Here is a 9,030-nt window from a genome sequence, read left to right on the forward strand (position 1 = left end):
TAAATGTTCATGGTGACATGTGTATAAAGGTATACTAGTGATCATAACTTTTGGGATTTCTTTTTCCCTGGTTTTGTCTTCACTAATTCTCATGTACATAGGTTAACCAACCTGCTGCACATTCTGTCACCTATTCTCATCTGAGTAGTGCATTGTACTGGCTTTTGAATCGTTATCATTTGACTCATTGGTGACCTTTTGCCCTGCCCTCACAATAACAGTTAACCCATATCATTGTACTCATAAGTGCCTATGTGCCAAAAATATCTGTTATACTTATTGTGGCACTAAAACATAACTGTTATCTTTATTGTGGCACTAAACATATCTGTTTTCTTTATTGTGATTCACAAATTTACCTGACACTGTTCCTCATGCCATAATCGTTTTTCATATTCAGACACTTTTTCCTTTCTGTTAATCTTTATCTCTCTCTCTTTCTTTTTTTTCTTTCTTTTCTTTCTTTTCTTTTTTCTCCCCTCCCCCCCTTTCCTCTCCCATCCTCACTGGCCCACCCCCTCTTTTCAGTGGACTCTCATCCACGATCCAGGGTGCACAACGTCACCAACAGTGACTGACTCACCTTGCCTAACGTGGAAAGCAGATCCACATATCTATCAGACTCTTTCCTGTTTTCTCTCACATCTACTTTTCTATCATCTTACCCCTTCACCTTTCCAACATAGGTGCACTCTCATTGGTAGATAGCCTCTCTACTATCATACCCCGCTGTTAATGCCCGATCTCGTCCGATCTTGGAAGCCAAACAGCGGTGGGCCAGGTCAGTACCTGAGAGGAGACTCCCTGGGAATACCTGGTGTTGTAGAGAAGGATATTCCCCTTCATTTCAAGGGTGGACACCAACAGCAGTATCACCACTACTCACTCCTTCCCCTTCCCCCATCCTCCATTCAATCTGGGTTTTCCCTTTGCCTCATTGCTTCATCTTACTTCTCCCTTCCAATTCTCACGTCTACTAATATACGCTCAGGAATGTTTAAGATATGTTGGTAAATTGTGCCACATGAACAGGTGACCATTAATCTGTCCAGGATTGACCCGCTTAGTGGGCTCTCAAAGACATTAATTTTGATCTTCCTGCTTGGTCTTATTAACACAGAATTTCTGTGCTGGTCGAGAGAAACGGCTGTCAGACTATCAGGTGTCTGCAACCTTTCGAATCTGTCGCATGTGACTATTCAGACCAGAACATTACCTATTTTTTTCGCATATTTTTCCTCATTTGATATAATTAATAAAAATACAAAAAAAAAATCTTGTTCTTTTTGATCTCAGTGGGATACTATCAACTTTTTAATTTATTGTTAAATAAACATATGTTTTAAATATCTTTTAGATATATATCTGAAGAATATCTTTTCTTTCTTCTCTTAAGAGTGCGCCCACACAAGAGCTTTCTTTCTCTCCATTTTTCAAGTACATGTACTTTCTAGCTCTGGGCGCACCACCAACAGGATTTACAATTGAAAGGTTCTTCCTCTCTAATAATTGTCCAATCCTTGGTCTCTCTTATTTTGTTACAATTTATACTGGTGCCAGGTCGCTCTCCCTTTGTTGTTGTTCAGAGTATCTCAGCTTCAGTGTCTCATCACAGGAGAGATCAATCAATTTTTTAGCCACTGAAAGTGGCAAACAAGCATTTGCAGTCGCTTCAGCACTGAAGGGATTCCTAATCCACGCTTCTGCTTTTCGATCCTTTTCAGGAAAGTACTGACGAAAACGAGTTTTATGGTAAGAACTTACCTTTGTTAAAACTATTTCTGCGAGGTACACTGGGCTCCACAAGGAATGGACAATGGGGTGTAGAGTAGGATCTTGATCCGAGGCATCAACAGGCCAACACCAACAGCTTGTCAGGGGCTAATGCCATACCAACCCAAAGAAGCTAAGTGCGTCAGGGTGGGCGCCTTGTGGAGCCCAGTGTACCTCGCAGAAAGAGTTTTAACAAAGGTAAGTTCTTACCATAAAGCTCGTTTTCTGCTGCGGAGTACACTGGGCTCCATATCTGTGCTCAGTGTGCTGCATATATCTGTGCTCACACTGCTTAATTGTGGGGACTGGGGAGCAGCTGTATTATATAGCAGGAGAACAGTGCAGAGTTTTGCTGACAGTGACCACCAGTATAAATTGTCTGCCTGAAAAACACTCCATATCTGTGCTCAGTGTGCTCCTTTATTGTGGGGACTGGGGACCACCAGTATAATATTATATAGGAGGAGTACAGTGCAGAGTTTTGCTGACCAGTGACCACCAGTATATAATATATAGCATTACGGTACAGTAGGCCACTGCTGTACCTACCTCTGTGTCGTCATTAAGTATACTATCCATCTACATTCTATACCTGTGGTGCATTTTAGTTTTGCAGTTTGCTGACACAGTGACCACCAGTATACTATATATAGCAGTACGGAAGGCCACTGCTGTACCTACCTCTGTGTCGTCATTCATTAAGTATACCATCCATCTACATTCTATACCTGTGGTGCATTTTAGTTTTGCAGTTTGCTGACACAGTGACCACCAGTATACTATATATAGCAGTACGGAAGGCCACTGCTGTGCCTACCTATGTGTCGTCATTAAGTATACTATCCATCTACATTCTATACCTGTGGTGCATTTTAGTTTTGCAGTTTGCTGACACAGTGACCACCAGTATACTATATATAGCAGTACGGTACGGAAGGCCACTGCTGTACCTACCTCTGTGTCGTCATTCATTAAGTATACTATCCATCTACATTCTATACCTGTGGTGCATTTTAGTTTTGCAGTTTGCTGACACAGTGACCACCAGTATACTATATATAGCAGTACGGAAGGCCACTGCTGTACCTACCTCTGTGTCGTCATTCATTAAGTATACTATCCATCTACATTCTATACCTGTGGTGCATTTTAGTTTTGCAGTTTGCTGATACAGTGACCACCAGTATACTATATATAGCAGTACGGAAGCCCACTGCTGTACCTACCTCTGTGTCGTCATTCATTAAGTATACTATCCATCTACATTCTATACCTGTGGTGCATTTTAGTTTTGCAGTTTGCTGACACAGTGACCACCAGTATACTATATATAGCAGTACGGAAGGCCACTGCTGTACCTACCTCTGTGTTGTCATTCATTAAGTATAATATCCATATACATTATATACCTGTGGTGCATTTTAGTTTTGCAGTTTGCTGACACAGTGACCACCAGTATACTATATATAGCAGTACGGAAGGCCACTGCTGTACCTACCTCTGTGTCGTCATTCATTAAGTATACTATCCATCTAGATTCTATACCTGTGGTGCATTTTAGTTTTGCAGTTTGCTGATACAGTGACCACCAGTATACTATATATAGCAGTACGGTACGGAAGGCCACTGCTGTACCTACCTCTGTGTCGTCATTCATTAAGTATACTATCCATCTACATTCTATACCTGTGGTGCATTTTAGTTTTGCAGTTTGCTGATACAGTGACCACCAGTATACTATATATAGCAGTACGGTATGGAAGGCCACTGCTGTACCTACCTCTGTGTCGTCATTCATTAAGTATACTATCCATCTACATTCTATACCTGTGGTGCGTTTTAGTTTTGCAGTTTGCTGATACAGTGACCACCAGTATACTATATATAGCAGTACGGTACGGAAGGCCACTGCTGTACCTACCTCTGTGTCGTCATTCATTAAGTATACTATCCATCTACATTCTATACCTGTGGTGCATTTTAGTTTTGCAGTTTGCTGACACAGTGACCACCAGTATACTATATATAGCAGTACGGTACGGAAGGCCACTGCTGTACCTACCTCTGTGTCGTCATTCATTAAGTATACTATCCATCTACATTCTATACCTGTGGTGCATTTTAGTTTTGCAATTTGCTGATACAGTGACCACCAGTATACTATATATAGCAGTGCGGTACGGAAGGCCACTGCTGTACCTACCTCTGTGTCGTCATTCATTAAGTATACTATCCATCTACATTCTATACCTGTGGTGCATTTTAGTTTTGCAGTTTGCTGACACAGTGACCACCAGTATACTATATATAGCAGTACGAAAGGCCACTGCTGTACCTACCTCTGTGTCGTCATTCATTAAGTATACTATCCATCTACATTCTATACCTGTGGTGCATTTTAGTTTTGCAGTTTGCTGATACAGTGACCACCAGTATACTATATATAGCAGTACGGAAGCCCACTGCTGTACCTACCTCTGTGTCGTCATTCATTAAGTATACTATCCATCTACATTCTATACCTGTGGTGCATTTTAGTTTTGCAGTTTGCTGATACAGTGACCACCAGTATACTATATATAGCAGTACGGAAGCCCACTGCTGTACCTACCTCTGTGTCGTCATTCATTAAGTATACTATCCATCTACATTCTATACCTGTGGTGCATTTTAGTTTTGCAGTTTGCTGATACAGTGACCACCAGTATACTATATATAGCAGTACGGTACGGAAGGCCACTGCTGTACCTACCTCTGTGTCGTCATTCATTAAGTATACTATCCATCTACATTCTATACCTGTGGTGCATTTTAGTTTTGCAGTTTGCTGATACAGTGACCACCAGTATACTATATATAGCAGTACGGTATGGAAGGCCACTGCTGTACCTACCTCTGTGTCGTCATTCATTAAGTATACTATCCATCTACATTCTATACCTGTGGTGCGTTTTAGTTTTGCAGTTTGCTGATACAGTGACCACCAGTATACTATATATAGCAGTACGGTACGGAAGGCCACTGCTGTACCTACCTCTGTGTCGTCATTCATTAAGTATACTATCCATCTACATTCTATACCTGTGGTGCATTTTAGTTTTGCAGTTTGCTGACACAGTGACCACCAGTATACTATATATAGCAGTACGGTACGGAAGGCCACTGCTGTACCTACCTCTGTGTCGTCATTCATTAAGTATACTATCCATCTACATTCTATACCTGTGGTGCATTTTAGTTTTGCAGTTTGCTGATACAGTGACCACCAGTATACTATATATAGCAGTGCGGTACGGAAGGCCACTGCTGTACCTACCTCTGTGTCGTCATTCATTAAGTATACTATCCATCTACATTCTATACCTGTGGTGCATTTTAGTTTTGCAGTTTGCTGATACAGTGACCACCAGTATACTATATATAGCAGTACGGTACGGAAGGCCACTGCTGTACCTACCTCTGTGTCGTCATTCATTAAGTATACTATCCATCTACATTCTATACCTGTGGTGCATTTTAGTTTTGCAGTTTGCTGACACAGTGACCACCAGTATACTATATATAGCAGTACGGTACGGAAGGCCACTGCTGTACCTACCTCTGTGTCGTCATTCATTAAGTATACTATCCATCTACATTCTATACCTGTGGTGCATTTTAGTTTTGCAGTTTGCTGACACAGTGACCACCAGTATACTATATATAGCAGTACGAAAGGCCACTGCTGTACCTACCTCTGTGTCGTCATTCATTAAGTATACTATCCATCTACATTCTATACCTGTGGTGCATTTTAGTTTTGCAGTTTGCTGATACAGTGACCACCAGTATACTATATATAGCAGTACGGAAGCCCACTGCTGTACCTACCTCTGTGTCGTCATTCATTAAGTATACTATCCATCTACATTCTATACCTGTGGTGCATTTTAGTTTTGCAGTTTGCTGATACAGTGACCACCAGTATACTATATATAGCAGTACGGAAGCCCACTGCTGTACCTACCTCTGTGTCGTCATTCATTAAGTATACTATCCATCTACATTCTATACCTGTGGTGCATTTTAGTTTTGCAGTTTGCTAATACAGTGACCACCAGTATACTATATATAGCAGTACGGAAGGCCACTGCTGTACCTACCTCTGTGTCATCATTCATTAAGTATACTATCCATCTACATTCTATACCTGTGGTGCATTTTAGTTTTGCAGTTTGCTGACACAGTGACCACCAGTATACTATATATAGCAGTACGGTACGGAAGGCCACTGCTGTACCTACCTCTGTGTCGTCAAGTATACTATCCATCCATACCTGTGGTGCATTTCAGTTGTGCACAGTAAATATAGTAGTAGGCCATTGCTATTGATACTGGCATATAATTCCACACATTAAAAAATGGAGAACAAAAATGTGGAGGTTAAAATAGGGAAAGATCAAGATCCACTTCCACCTCGTGCTGAAGCTGCTGCCACTAGTCATGGCCGAAACGATGAAATGCCATCAACGTCGTCTGCCAAGGCCGATGCCCAATGTCATAGTAGAGAGCATGTAAAATCCAAAAAACAAAAGTTCAGTAAAATGACCCAAAAATCAAAATTGAAAGCATCTGATGAGAAGCGTAAACTTGCAAATATGCCATTTACGACACGGAGTGGCAAGGAACGGCTGAGGCCCTGGCCTATGTTCATGGCTAGTGGTTCAGATTCACATGAGGATGGAAGCACTCATCCTCTCGCTAGAAAAATGAAAAGACTTAAGCTGGCAAAAGCACAGCAAAGAACTGTGCGTTCTTCTAAATCACAAATACCCAAGGAGAGTCCAATTGTGTCGGTTGCAATGCCTGACCTTCCCAACACTGGATGGGAAGAGCTTGCGCCTTCCACCATTTGCACGCCCCCTGCAAGTGCTGGAAGGAGCACCCGCAGTCCAGTTCCTGATAGTCAAATTGAAGAGGTCACTGTTGAAGTACACCAGGATGAGGATATGGGTGTTGCTGGCGCTGGGGAGGAAATTGACAAGGAGGATTCTGATGGTGAGGTGGTTTGTTTAAGTCAGGCACCCGGGGAGACACCTGTTGTCCGTGGGACGAATATGGCCATTGACATGCCTGGTCAAAATACAAAAAAAATCAGCTCTTCGGTGTGGAATTATTTCAACACAAATGCGGACAACAGGTGTCAAGCCGTGTGTTGCCTTTGTCAAGCTGTAATAAGTAGGGGTAAGGACGTTAACCACCTCGGAACATCCTCCCTTATACGTCACCTGCAGCGCATTCATCATAAGTCAGTGACAAGTTCAAAAACTTTGGGTGACAGCGGAAGCAGTCCACTGACCACTAAATCCCTTCCTCTTGTAACCAAGCTCCTGCAAACCACACCACCAACTCCCTCAGTGTCAATTTCCTCCTTACCCAGGAAAGCCAATAGTCCTGCAGGCCATGTCACTGGCAAGTCTGACGAGTCCTCTCTTGCCTGGGATTCCTCCGATGCATCCTTGAGTGTAACGCCTACTGCTGCTGGCGCTGCTGTTGTAGCTGCTGGGAGTCGATCGTCATCCCAGAGGGGAAGTCGGAAGACCACTTGTACTACTTCCAGTAAGCAATTGACTGTCCAACAGTCCTTTGCGAGGAAGATGAAATATCACAGCAGTCATCCTGCTGCAAAGCAGATAACTCAGGCCTTGGCAGCCTGGGCGGTGAGAAACGTGGTTCCGGTATCCACCGTTAATTCAGAGCCAACTAGAGACTTGATTGAGGTACTGTGTCCCCGGTACCAAATACCATCTAGGTTCCATTTCTCTAGGCAGGCGATACCGAAAATGTACACAGACCTCAGAAAAAGACTCACCAGTGTCCTAAAAAATGCAGTTGTACCCAATGTCCACTTAACCACGGACATGTGGACAAGTGGAGCAGGGCAGACTCAGGACTATATGACTGTGACAGCCCACTGGGTAGATGTATTGCCTCCCGCAGCAAGAACAGCAGCGGTGGCACCAGTAGCAGCATCTCGCAAATGCCAACTCGTTCCTAGGCAGGCTACGCTTTGTATCACCGCTTTCCAGAATAGGCACACAGCTGACAACCTCTTACGGCAACTGAGGAAGATCATCGCAGAATGGCTTACCCCAATTGGACTCTCCTGGGGATTTGTGACATCGGACAACGCCAGCAATATTGTGCGTGCATTACATCTGGGCAAATTCCAGCACGTCCCATGTTTTGCACATACATTGAATTTGGTGGTGCAGAATTATTTAAAAAACGACAGGGGCGTGCAAGAGATGCTGTCGGTGGCCCGAAGAATTGCGGGCCACTTTCTGCATTCAGCCACTGCGTACAGAAGACTGGAGCACCACCAAACATTCCTGAACCTGCCCTGCCATCATCTGAAGCAAGAGGTGGTAACGAGGTGAAATTCAACCCTCTATATGCTTCAGAGGATGGAGGAGCAGCAAAAGGCCATTCAAGCCTATACATCTGCCCATGATATAGGCAAAGGAGGGGGAATGCACCTGACTCAAGCGCAGTGGAGAATGATTTCAACATTGTGCAAGGTTCTGCAACCCTTTGAACTTGCCACACGTGAAGTCAGTTCAGACACTGCCAGCCTGAGTCAGGTCATTCCCCTCATCAGGCTTTTGCAGAAGAAGCTGGAGACATTGAAGGAGGAGCTAAAACAGAGCGATTCCGCTAGGCATGTGGGACTTGTGGATGGAGCCCTTAATTCGCTTAACCAGGATTCACGGGTGGTCAATCTGTTGAAATCAGAGCACTACATTTTGGCCACCGTGCTCGATACTAGATTTAAAACCTACGTTGTATCTCTCTTTCCGGCAGACACAAGTCTGCAGAGGTTCAAAGACCTGCTGGTGAGAAAATTGTCAAGTCAAGCGGAACGTGATCCGTCAACATCTCCTCCTTCACATTCTCCCGCAACTGGGGGTGCGAGGAAAAGGCTAAGAATTCCGAGCCCACCCGCTGGCGGTGATGCAGGGCAGTCTGGAGCGAGTGCTGACATCTGGTCCAGACTGAAGGACCTGCCAACGATTACTGACATGTCGTCCACTGTCACTGCATATGATTCTCTCACCATTGAAAGAATGGTGGAGGATTATATGAGTGACCGCATCCAAGTAGGTACGTCAGACAGTCCGTACGTATACTGACAGGAAAAAGAGGCAATTTGGAGGCCCTTGCACAAACTGGCTTTATTCTACCTAAGTTGCCCTCCCTCCAGTCTGTACTCCGAAA

At 43.7% G+C, this 9,030-nt stretch overlaps 1 pseudogene; it reads left to right on the plus strand.

Moving 5' to 3' along the window:
* The first annotated feature begins 711 nt into the window (after nucleotides 1-711).
* LOC134962803 (5S ribosomal RNA) lies at nucleotides 712-829 on the plus strand (annotated as a pseudogene).
* Nucleotides 830-9,030: the final 8,201 nt, after the last annotated feature.

Source organism: Pseudophryne corroboree, chromosome 9 (assembly GCF_028390025.1).
Source record: "Pseudophryne corroboree isolate aPseCor3 chromosome 9, aPseCor3.hap2, whole genome shotgun sequence".
Lineage (NCBI taxonomy): Eukaryota > Metazoa > Chordata > Amphibia > Anura > Myobatrachidae > Pseudophryne > Pseudophryne corroboree.